The following is a 12463-nucleotide window of genomic DNA, read 5'->3' on the forward strand; positions in this document are numbered from 1 at the left end:
GAGCGCTCCGATGTGTGCTCCAAGGTGCGGCGTGCACGAAGTCGGACCCCGGTTTGCCCCGGGTGCGCACCTCGCGTGCACCTTGGTGCGCACACCTTGGCTGGGTTGCGCGCCCTGGTGGGCACCATGGTGCGCACCAAGGAGCGCTCCGAAGTGTGCTCCAAGGTGCGGCGTGCACGAAGTCGGAGCCCGGTTTGCCCCGGGTGCGCACCTCGCGTGCACCTTCGCCGCGGTGGGCACCATGGCGTGCACGAAGTCGGAGCCCGGTTTGCCCCGGGTGCGCACCTCGCGTGCACCTTCGCCGGGGTGGGCACCTTGGTGTGCAGACCTTGGCTGGGTTGCGCGCCCTGGTGGGCACCATGGTGCGCACCAAGGAGCGCTCCGAAGTGTGCTCCAAGGTGCGGCCTGCACGAAGTCGGAGCCCGGTTTGCCCCGGGTGTGCACCTCGGGTGGGCACCTTGGTGCGCATGCCTTGCCTGGGCTGCGCACCAGGGCGGGCTCAAGATGGCACCCGCGTTCCTTTTTTTTCACTATCTTTCAAAACGGAAATTTTAAAATCTCATTTTTTTTTGCCTTTTTCTGGAAATTAGTGAAGGCAGCGCATCAAAGGTGCGCACCTCGCTGCCCACCACGGTGCGCAACGCCGGTGGGCACCCGGGAGTGCTTCGAAGTGTGCTCCAAGGTGCTGCGTGCACGTTGTCGGAGCCCGGTTTGCCCCGGGTGCGCACCTCGCGTGCACCTTCGTCGGGGTGGGCACCTTGGCTGGGTTTGCCCCGGCTGCGCTCCGAAGCAGGGTTATTGGAGCGCCGCCTCTTTTTTTGTCGGAGCGTTTGGTGGGGTTTCTCGCATTGGCTCTTCCGAGGCCCGGTTGCCACCCTGGTGCGCACGAAGTCGGAAGTAGGGTTAATTGCCCGGGTGCGCACCTTTGCCAGGGTGGGCACCTTACCTGGGCTGCGCACCAGGGCGGGCTCAAGATGGCACGCGCGTTCCGTTTTTTTCACTATCTTTCAAAACGGAAATTTTAAAATCTCCTTTTTTTTTTGCCTTTTCTGGAAATTAGTGAAGGCAGCGCATCAAAGGTGCGCACCTCGCTGCCCACCTTGGTGTGCTCTGAGGTGCGCACCCGGGAGCGCTACGAAGTGTGCTCCAAGGTGCGGCGTGCACGTTGTCGGAGCCCGGTTTGCCCCGGGTGCGCACCTCGCCTGCACCTTGGCCGGGGTGGGCACCTTGGCTGGGTTTGCCCAGGGTGCGCTCCGAAGCGGGGTTACTGGAGCGCCCCCTCTTTTTTTGTCAGAGCGTTTGGTGGGGTTTCTCGCATTGGCTCTTCCCAGGCCCGGTTGTTGGGTGCGCTCCCACCCTGGCGCGCGCGAAGTTGGAAGTTGGGTTAATTGCCCGGGCGCGCACCTTCGCCAGGGTGGGCACCTTGGTGCGCACACCTTGGCTGGGCTGCGCACCAGGGCGGGCTCAAGATGGCACCAGCATTCCCTTTTTCTCACTATCTTTCAAAACGGAAATTTTAAAATCTCGTTTTTTTTTTGCCTTTTATGGAAATTAGTGAAGGCATCGCATCAAAGGTGCGCACCTCGCTGCCCACCTTGGTGTGCTCCGAGGTGCCCACCACGGTGCGCAACGCCGGTGCGAACCCGGGAGCGCCCCGATGTGTGCTCCAAGGTGCGGCGTGCACGAAGTCGGACCCCGGTTTGCCCCGGGTGCGCACCTCGCGTGCACCTTGGTGCGCACACCTTGGCTGGGTTGCGCGGCCTGGTGGGCACCATGGTGCGCACCAAGGAGCGCTCCGAAGTGTGCTCCAAGGTGCGGCGTGCACGAAGTCGGAGCCCGGTTTGCCCCGGGTACGCACCTCGCGTGCACCTTCGCCGGGGTGGGCACCTCGGCTGGGTTGCGCGCCCTGGTGCGCACCAAGGAGCGCTCCGAAGTGTGCTCCAAGGTGCGGCGTGCACGAAGTCGGAGCCCGGTTTGCCCCGGGTGCGCACCTTCGCCGCGGTGCGCACCATGGCGTGCACGAAGTCGGAGCCCGGTTTGCCCCGGGTGCGCACCTCGCGTGCACCTTCGGCGGGGTTGCGCGCCCTGGTGGGCACCATGGTGCGCACCAAGGAGCGCTCCGAAGTGTGCTCCAAGGTGCGGCGTGCACGAAGTCGGAGCCCGGTTTGCCCCGGGTGCGCACCTCGCGTGCACCTTCGGCGGGGTTGCGCGCCCTGGTGGGCACCATGGTGCGCACCAAGGAGCGCTCCGAAGTGTGCTCCAAGGTGCGGCGTGCACGAAGTCGGAGCCCGGTTTGCCCCGGGTGCGCACCTCGCGTGCACCTTCGCCGCGGTGGGCACCATGGCGTGCACGAAGTCGGAGCCCGGTTTGCCCCGGGTGCGCACCTCGCGTGCACCTTCGCCGGGGTGGGCACCTCGGCTGGGTTGCGCGCCCTGGTGCGCACCAAGGAGCGCTCCGAAGTGTGCTCCAAGGTGCGGCGTGCACGAAGTCGGAGCCCGGTTTGCCCCGGGTGCGCACCTCGCGTGCACCTTCGCCAGGGTGGGCACCTCGGTGCGCACACCTTCTCAATGTTTTCTTGCCTTTTCTGGAAATTGGTGAAGGCAGCGCATCAAAGGTGCGCACCTCGGTGTGCTCCGAGGTGCGAACCCGAGAGCGCTCCGAGGTGCCCACGAAGTCGAAAGTCGGGTTAATTGCATTGTTTTCCCCGGGTGCGCTCCGAGGTGCGCAACATCGGCGCGCACCAAGGAGGGCTCCGAAGTGTGCTCCAAGGTGCGCACGATGGCGTGCACCTCTGGTGCGCACGATTCGGAGCTCGGTTTGACCGGGGTGCGCACACCTTGGCTGGGTTGCGCACCTTTTGTGCGCTCCAAGGTGCGCACGAAGTCGGAGCTCGGTTTGCCCCGGGTGCGCACCTTCGCCAGGGTGCGCACCTTGATGCGCACGCCTTGGCTGGGCTGCGCACCTTGGTGGGCGCCATGGTGCGCACCTTTCGTGCGCTCCAAGGTGCGCACGAAGTCGGAGCTCGGTTTGCCCCGGGTGCGCACCTTGGTGGGCGCCATGGTGCACTCCGAGGTGCCCAAGATTGGTGCGCACCAAGGAGCGCTCCGAAGTGCGCTCCAAGGTGCGCGCGAAGTCGAAAGTTGGGTTAATTGTCCGGTTTGCCTCGGGTGCGCACCTTGCGTGCACCTTCGCCAGGGTGGGCGCCTTGGTGCGCACACCTTGGCTGGGCTGCGCACACCTTGGCACCCGCGTTTCCTTCATTTTAAATTTTTTTTTTTTACAATCTCTCAAGTGGGAAATTCTATAATCTCAACTTTTTTTGCCTTTTCAGGAAACTTTTGAATGGAGCGCATCATTGGTGCGCTCCGAAGTGTGCTCCAAAGCTCTCTCCAGCTGCGTGCACCTGCCCCGGCCGCGCACCCGGCCCCGCCCAGCTTCGCTCACCTGTCCCGGGCGTCTGGTGCGGAACCTTAGAGTAAGAAACATCACCGTGCACCTTGGCCAACGTGCGCGACTCGACCGAGCGCGCACTGGCCGAGGTGCACACCGATTTCACCTGGGTGCGCGCGCAGCACCTCGGGCGCACCGGGGTGCGCGCACAACGCCCGGGTTGCACCGTGGCCTGTGTGCTCGGGGCGCCTCGGGTGCGCGCTCGGTGTCGCCCCCGTGCGCGCGGTAGTGCGGGCAGCGCACCCCGGCCCGGCCCGGCCCCGACGAGAACGCAAACGGGCAAAAGGTTTATTCAAATAGCATTGCGATGCCCGGCGAAAAACTAAAAAAGGGTGCAACACCGGGACTTCCCGGGAGGTCACCCATCCCAGTACTACTCCGGCCCAAGCGCGCTTAACTGCGGAGTTCTGATGGGATCCGGTGCACTAACGCTGGTATGATCGCACCCGTTATGAGCTTGTCGCAGTGTGTACTTAGCAAACCGCGACCCACGTGCGAATCCACCCCGGCCACCCACCCCCGTCGAGGTGCACACCCTCCCTCGCGAAGTGCGCCCCGTTCGCCAAGTGTGAGCCCTGCCCGGGTGCGCGCACCTTGCTAGGGCGTCGGGTGTGCACCCGGCCCGGCCTACGTGCGTGCACCTGTAGGGGGCGTCGTGTGCGTGCAGTGTCCCGTCTGCAACGCGGTGCCCACACACCACCTCGGGCGCAACGACCTGCGCTCACATGTGGGCCGAGTGCACCTTGGTGCATGTTCGGGGCGCCTCGGGTGCACGCTCGATCTTGCCCCGGTGCACCAAGGCGCTCGGTTTGCCCCGGGTGCGCACTTGGTGCAAGGTGGGCACCCAAAATAGGGATCAAGCACCAAAACACAAGTTTCGGGATGCAAAATGGGACCCAAGGACCACAAATGCGTTCCAAGACCCATGATGGGTCCACGAGAACAAAAATGTGTTCCGAGACTTAATAAACAAATATTGGGTTTTAGGAGAAGAAACATGCTCTGATGCCCAAAACGAGAATCGACCCCGAAAAGGCCACAGGCCAAAAGTGGGATGCGAGACAAAAAAAAATGGGACCCGAGGACCAAAATTGGGTTCCCAGGTCGAAGACAGGGCAACCGGACAAGAAACGACCTCTAAGGCTCGAAATGAGTCCCGACGACTAAAACTTGACAAGAAGCACCCATCAGGCACCCAACTCGACACCCATGGGATGCCGACCCACCCGGGCTTCCACCTAGCACACCTTGGCACCCACCCACCCTCGCACCCAACCTCGCACCCAACTTAGCACCTTTGAACCCACATTGGCACTCACCCTGACCCTGGCACCTTGGAACCCACATTGGCACTCACCTTGACCCTGGCACCCACCTTTGCACTCACCTTGGGACCCACCCTGGCTCCCACCTCGGCACCCACCCAGACACCCACCTTGGTTCCTTGGCACCCACCTTGGATCCTTGGCACCCACCCCGACACCCACCTTGGCACGCAACTTGGCTACTTGCCACCCACCTTGGCTCCTTGACGCCCACCCCGACAACCACCCCGTGACCTACCCTGGCTAGGGTTGGTGCACACCCACCCTGGTGCCCACCTTGGCACCCACCCTATGACCCACCTTGGCACGCACCTTAGTACCCACCCCGTTACCCACCCTAGGACCCACCCCGTGACCCACCTTGGCCAGGGTGGGTGCCTTGGTGCGCACAACTTGCCTGGGCTGCACACCAGGGCGGGCTCAAGATGGCACCCGCGTTCCGTTTTTTTCACTATCTTTCAAAACGGAAATTTTAAAATCTCATTTTTTTCTTTTTTTTGCCTTTTCTGGAAATTAGTGAAGGCAGCGCATCAAAGGTGCGCAATGCTGGTGCGAACCCGGGAGCGCTCCGATGTGTGCTCCAAGGTGCGGCGTGCACGAAGTCCGAGCCCGGTTTGCCCCGGGTGCGCACCTCGCGTGCACCTTCGCCGGGGTGAGCACCTTGGCTGGGTTGCGCGCCCTGGTGCGTACCAAGGAGCGCTCTGAAGTGTGCTCCAAGGTGCGGCGTGCACGAAGTCGGAGCCCGGTTTGCCCCGGGTGTGCACCTCGGGTGCGCACCTCGCGTGCACCTTCGCTGCGGTGGGCACCTTGGCTGGGTTGCGCGCCTTGGTGGGCACCATGCAGTGCACGAAGTCGGAGCCCGGTTTGCCCCGGGCGCGCACCTCCGCCAGGGTGGGCACCTTGGTGCGCACAACTTGCCTGGGCTGCGCATCAGGAAGGGCTCAAGATGGCACCCGCGTTCCGTTTTTTTCACTATCTTTCAGAACGGAAATTTTAAAATATCGTTTTTTTTTGCCTTTTCTGGAAATTAGTGAAGGCAGCGCATCAAAGGTGCGCAACGCTGGTGCGAACCTGGGAGCGCTCCGATGTGTGCTCCAAGGTGCGGCGTGCACGAAGTCGGAGCCCGGTTTGCCTCGGGTGCGCCCTGGTGGGCACCATGGTGCGCACCAAGGAGCGCTCCGAAGTGTGCTCCAAGGTGCGGCCTGCACGAAGTCGGAGCCCGGTTTGCCCCGGGTGTGCACCTCGGGTGGGCACCTTGGTGCGCATGCCTTGCCTGGGCTGCGCACCAGGGCGGGCTCAAGATGGCACCCGCGTTCCTTTTTTTTCACTATCTTTCAAAACGGAAATTTTAAAATCTCATTTTTTTTTGCCTTTTTCTGGAAATTAGTGAAGGCAGCGCATCAAAGGTGCGCACCTCGCTGCCCACCACGGTGCGCAACGCCGGTGGGCACCCGGGAGTGCTTCGAAGTGTGCTCCAAGGTGCTGCGTGCACGTTGTCGGAGCCCGGTTTGCCCCGGGTGCGCACCTCGCGTGCACCTTCGTCGGGGTGGGCACCTTGGCTTGGTTTGCCCCGGCTGCGCTCCGAAGCGGGGTTATTGGAGCGCCGCCTCTTTTTTTGTCGGAGCGTTTGGTGGGGTTTCTCGCATTGGCTCTTCCGAGGCCCGGTTGCCACCCTGGCGCGCACGAAGTCGGAAGTAGGGTTAATTGCCCGGGTGCGCACCTTTGCCAGGGTGGCACCTTACCTGGGCTGCGCACCAGGGCGGGCTCAAGATGGCACGCGCGTTCCGTTTTTTTCACTATCTTTCAAAACGGAAATTTTAAAATCTCCTTTTTTTTTTGCCTTTTCTGGAAATTAGTGAAGGCAGCGCATCAAAGGTGCGCACCTCGCTGCCCACCTTGGTGTGCTCTGAGGTGCGCACCCGGGAGCGCTACGAAGTGTGCTCCAAGGTGCGGCGTGCACGTTGTCGGAGCCCGGTTTGCCCCGGGTGCGCACCTCGCCTGCACCTTGGCCGGGGTGGGCACCTTGGCTGGGTTTGCCCAGGGTGCGCTCCGAAGCGGGGTTACTGGAGCGCCCCCTCTTTTTTTGTCAGAGAGTTTGGTGGGGTTTCTCGCATTGGCTCTTCCCAGGCCCGGTTGTTGGGTGCGCTCCCACCCTGGCGCGCGCGAAGTTGGAAGTTGGGTTAATTGCCCGGGCGCGCACCTTCGCCAGGGTGGGCACCTTGGTGCGCAAACCTTGGCTGGGCTGCGCACCAGGGCGGGCTCAAGATGGCACCAGCATTCCCTTTTTCTCACTATCTTTCAAAACGGAAATTTTAAAATCTCGTTTTTTTTTTGCCTTTTATGGAAATTAGTGAAGGCATCGCATCAAAGGTGCGCACCTCGCTGCCCACCTTGGTGTGCTCCGAGGTGCCCACCACGGTGCGCAACGCCGGTGCGAACCCGGGAGCGCCCCGATGTGTGCTCCAAGGTGCGGCGTGCACGAAGTCGGACCCCGGTTTGCCCCGGGTGCGCACCTCGCGTGCACCTTGGTGCGCACACCTTGGCTGGGTTGCGCGGCCTGGTGGGCACCATGGTGCGCACCAAGGAGCGCTCCGAAGTGTGCTCCAAGGTGCGGCGTGCACGAAGTCGGAGCCCGGTTTGCCCCGGGTGCGCACCTTCGCCGCGGTGGGCACCATGGCGTGCACGAAGTCGGAGCCCGGTTTGCCCCGGGTGCGCACCTCGCGTGCACCTTCGCCGGGGTGGGCACCTCGGCTGGGTTGCGCGCCCTGGTGCGCACCAAGGAGCGCTCTGAAGTGTGCTCCAAGGTGCGGCGTGCACGAAGTCGGAGCCCGGTTTGCCCCGGGTGTGCACCTCGCGTGCGCACCTCGCGTGCGCACCTCGCGTGCACCTTCGCTGCGGTGGGCACCTTGGCTGGGTTGCGCGCCTTGGTGGGCACCATGCAGTGCACGAAGTCGGAGCCCGGATTGCCCCGGGCGCGCACCTCCGCCAGGGTGGGCACCTTGGTGCGCACAACTTGCCTGGGCTGCGCACCAGGAAGGGCTCAAGATGGCACCCGCGTTCCGTTTTTTTCACTATCTTTCAGAACGGAAATTTTAAAATCTCGTTTTTTTTTGCCTTTTCTGGAAATTAGTGAAGGCAGCGCATCAAAGGTGCGCAACGCTGGTGCGAACCTGGGAGCGCTCCGATGTGTGCTCCAAGGTGCGGCGTGCACGAAGTCGGACCCCGGTTTGCCCCGGGTGCGCACCTCGCGTGCACCTTGGTGCGCACACCTTGGCTGGGTTGCGCGCCCTGGTGGGCACCATGGTGCGCACCAAGGAGCGCTCCGAAGTGTGCTCCAAGGTGCGGCGTGCACGAAGTCGGAGCCCGGTTTGCCCCGGGTGCGCACCTCGCGTGCACCTTCGCCGCGGTGGGCACCATGGCGTGCACGAAGTCGGAGCCCGGTTTGCCCCGGGTGCGCACCTCGCGTGCACCTTCGCCGGGGTGGGCACCTTGGTGTGCAGACCTTGGCTGGGTTGCGCGCCCTGGTGGGCACCATGGTGCGCACCAAGGAGCGCTCCGAAGTGTGCTCCAAGGTGCGGCCTGCACGAAGTCGGAGCCCGGTTTGCCCCGGGTGTGCACCTCGGGTGGGCACCTTGGTGCGCATGCCTTGCCTGGGCTGCGCACCAGGGCGGGCTCAAGATGGCACCCGCGTTCCTTTTTTTTCACTATCTTTCAAAACGGAAATTTTAAAATCTCATTTTTTTTTGCCTTTTTCTGGAAATTAGTGAAGGCAGCGCATCAAAGGTGCGCACCTCGCTGCCCACCACGGTGCGCAACGCCGGTGGGCACCCGGGAGTGCTTCGAAGTGTGCTCCAAGGTGCTGCGTGCACGTTGTCGGAGCCCGGTTTGCCCCGGGTGCGCACCTCGCGTGCACCTTCGTCGGGGTGGGCACCTTGGCTGGGTTTGCCCCGGCTGCGCTCCGAAGCGGGGTTATTGGAGCGCCGCCTCTTTTTTTGTCGGAGCGTTTGGTGGGGTTTCTCGCATTGGCTCTTCCGAGGCCCGGTTGCCACCCTGGCGCGCACGAAGTCGGAAGTAGGGTTAATTGCCCGGGTGCGCACCTTTGCCAGGGTGGGCACCTTACCTGGGCTGCGCACCAGGGCGGGCTCAAGATGGCACGCGCGTTCCGTTTTTTTCACTATCTTTCAAAACGGAAATTTTAAAATCTCCTTTTTTTTTTGCCTTTTCTGGAAATTAGTGAAGGCAGCGCATCAAAGGTGCGCACCTCGCTGCCCACCTTGGTGTGCTCTGAGGTGCGCACCCGGGAGCGCTACGAAGTGTGCTCCAAGGTGCGGCGTGCACGTTGTCGGAGCCCGGTTTGCCCCGGGTGCGCACCTCGCCTGCACCTTGGCCGGGGTGGGCACCTTGGCTGGGTTTGCCCAGGGTGCGCTCCGAAGCGGGGTTACTGGAGCGCCCCCTCTTTTTTTGTCAGAGCGTTTGGTGGGGTTTCTCGCATTGGCTCTTCCCAGGCCCGGTTGTTGGGTGCGCTCCCACCCTGGCGCGCGCGAAGTTGGAAGTTGGATTAATTGCCCGGGCGCGCACCTTCGCCAGGGTGGGCACCTTGGTGCGCACACCTTGGCTGGGCTGCGCACCAGGGCGGGCTCAAGATGGCACCAGCATTCCCTTTTTCTCACTATCTTTCAAAACGGAAATTTTAAAATCTCGTTTTTTTTTTGCCTTTTATGGAAATTAGTGAAGGCATCGCATCAAAGGTGCGCACCTCGCTGCCCACCTTGGTGTGCTCCGAGGTGCCCACCACGGTGCGCAACGCCGGTGCGAACCCGGGAGCGCCCCGATGTGTGCTCCAAGGTGCGGCGTGCACGAAGTCGGACCCCGGTTTGCCCCGGGTGCGCACCTCGCGTGCACCTTGGTGCGCACACCTTGGCTGGGTTGCGCGGCCTGGTGGGCACCATGGTGCGCACCAAGGAGCGCTCCGAAGTGTGCTCCAAGGTGCGGCGTGCACGAAGTCGGACCCCGGTTTGCCCCGGGTACGCACCTCGCGTGCACCTTCGCCGGGGTGGGCACCTCGGCTGGGTTGCGCGCCCTGGTGCGCACCAAGGAGCGCTCCGAAGTGTGCTCCAAGGTGCGGCGTGCACGAAGTCGGAGCCCGGTTTGCCCCGGGTGCGCACCTTCGCCGCGGTGCGCACCATGGCGTGCACGAAGTCGGAGCCCGGTTTGCCCCGGGTGCGCACCTCGCGTGCACCTTCGGCGGGGTTGCGCGCCCTGGTGGGCACCATGGTGCGCACCAAGGAGCGCTCCGAAGTGTGCTCCAAGGTGCGGCGTGCACGAAGTCGGAGCCCGGTTTGCCCCGGGTGCGCACCTCGCGTGCACCTTCGGCGGGGTTGCGCGCCCTGGTGGGCACCATGGTGCGCACCAAGGAGCGCTCCGAAGTGTGCTCCAAGGTGCGGCGTGCACGAAGTCGGAGCCCGGTTTGCCCCGGGTGCGCACCTCGCGTGCACCTTCGCCGCGGTGGGCACCATGGCGTGCACGAAGTCGGAGCCCGGTTTGCCCCGGGTGCGCACCTCGCGTGCACCTTCGCCGGGGTGGGCACCTCGGCTGGGTTGCGCGCCCTGGTGCGCACCAAGGAGCGCTCCGAAGTGTGCTCCAAGGTGCGGCGTGCACGAAGTCGGAGCCCGGTTTGCCCCGGGTGCGCACCTCGCGTGCACCTTCGCCAGGGTGGGCACCTCGGTGCGCACACCTTCTCAATGTTTTCTTGCCTTTTCTGGAAATTGGTGAAGGCAGCGCATCAAAGGTGCGCACCTCGGTGTGCTCCGAGGTGCGAACCCGAGAGCGCTCCGAGGTGCCCACGAAGTCGAAAGTCGGGTTAATTGCATTGTTTTCCCCGGGTGCGCTCCGAGGTGCGCAACATCGGCGCGCACCAAGGAGGGCTCCGAAGTGTGCTCCAAGGTGCGCACGATGGCGTGCACCTCTGGTGCGCACGATTCGGAGCTCGGTTTGACCGGGGTGCGCACACCTTGGCTGGGTTGCGCACCTTTTGTGCGCTCCAAGGTGCGCACGAAGTCGGAGCTCGGTTTGCCCCGGGTGCGCACCTTCGCCAGGGTGCGCACCTTGATGCGCACGCCTTGGCTGGGCTGCGCACCTTGGTGGGCGCCATGGTGCGCACCTTTCGTGCGCTCCAAGGTGCGCACGAAGTCGGAGCTCGGTTTGCCCCGGGTGCGCACCTTGGTGGGCGCCATGGTGCACTCCGAGGTGCCCAAGATTGGTGCGCACCAAGGAGCGCTCCGAAGTGCGCTCCAAGGTGCGCGCGAAGTCGAAAGTTGGGTTAATTGTCCGGTTTGCCTCGGGTGCGCACCTTGCGTGCACCTTCGCCAGGGTGGGCGCCTTGGTGCGCACACCTTGGCTGGGCTGCGCACACCTTGGCACCCGCGTTTCCTTCATTTTAAATTTTTTTTTTTTACAATCTCTCAAGTGGGAAATTCTATAATCTCAACTTTTTTTGCCTTTTCAGGAAACTTTTGAATGGAGCGCATCATTGGTGCGCTCCGAAGTGTGCTCCAAAGCTCTCTCCAGCTGCGTGCACCTGCCCCGGCCGCGCACCCGGCCCCGCCCAGCTTCGCTCACCTGTCCCGGGCGTCTGGTGCGGAACCTTAGAGTAAGAAACATCACCGTGCACCTTGGCCAACGTGCGCGACTCGACCGAGCGCGCACTGGCCGAGGTGCACACCGATTTCACCTGGGTGCGCGCGCAGCACCTCGGGCGCACCGGGGTGCGCGCACAACGCCCGGGTTGCACCGTGGCCTGTGTGCTCGGGGTGCCTCGGGTGCGCGCTCGGTGTCGCCCCCGCGCGCGCGGTAGTGCGGGCAGCGCACCCCGGCCCGGCCCGGCCCCGACGAGAACGCAAACGGGCAAAAGGTTTATTCAAATAGCATTGCGACGCCCGGCGAAAAACTAAAAAAGGGTGCAACACCGGGACTTCCCGGGAGGTCACCCATCCCAGTACTACTCCGGCCCAAGCGCGCTTAACTGCGGAGTTCTGATGGGATCCGGTGCACTAATGCTGGTATGATCGCACCCGTTATGAGCTTGTCGCAGTGTGTACTTAGCAAACCGCGACCCACGTGCGAATCCACCCCGGCCACCCACCCCCGTCGAGGTGCACACCCTCCCTCGCGAAGTGCGCCCCGTTCGCCAAGTGTGAGCCCTGCCCGGGTGCGCGCACCTTGCTAGGGCGTCGGGTGTGCACCCGGCCCGGCCTACGTGCGTGCACCTGGAGGGGGCGTCGTGTGCGTGCAGTGTCCCGTCTGCAACGCGGTGCCCACACACCACCTCGGGCGCAACGACCTGCGCTCACATGTGGGCCGAGTGCACCTTGGTGCATGTTCGGGGCGCCTCGGGTGCACGCTCGATCTTGCCCCGGTGCACCAAGGCGCTCGGTTTGCCCCGGGTGCGCACTTGGTGCAAGGTGGGCACCCAAAATAGGGATCAAGCACCAAAACACAAGTTTCGGGATGCAAAATGGGACCCAAGGACCACAAATGCGTTCCAAGACCCATGATGGGTCCACGAGAACAAAAATGTGTTCCGAGACTTAATAAACAAATATTGGGTTTTAGGAGAAGAAACATGCTCTGATGCCCAAAACGAGAATCGACCCCGAAAAGGCCACAGGCCAAAAGTGGGATGCGAGACA

The 12463-nt window shown here is 63.3% G+C and overlaps 2 non-coding genes across 2 annotated transcripts; both read right to left on the reverse strand.

Annotated features, from left to right (window-relative positions):
* Positions 1 to 3779: 3779 nt before the first annotated feature.
* On the reverse strand, positions 3780 to 3898 carry LOC131860489 (5S ribosomal RNA). Its single transcript, XR_009359584.1, has one exon. It is a non-coding gene; the product is annotated as a 5S ribosomal RNA (ribosomal RNA).
* Positions 3899 to 11728: 7830 nt separating this feature from the next.
* On the reverse strand, positions 11729 to 11847 carry LOC131860560 (5S ribosomal RNA). The gene has a single exon (XR_009359654.1). It is a non-coding gene; the product is annotated as a 5S ribosomal RNA (ribosomal RNA).
* Positions 11848 to 12463: the final 616 nt, after the last annotated feature.

The sequence above is a fragment of the Cryptomeria japonica genome, unplaced genomic scaffold (genome assembly GCF_030272615.1).
Source record: "Cryptomeria japonica unplaced genomic scaffold, Sugi_1.0 HiC_scaffold_15, whole genome shotgun sequence".
Taxonomy (NCBI): Eukaryota; Viridiplantae; Streptophyta; class Pinopsida; order Cupressales; family Cupressaceae; genus Cryptomeria; species Cryptomeria japonica.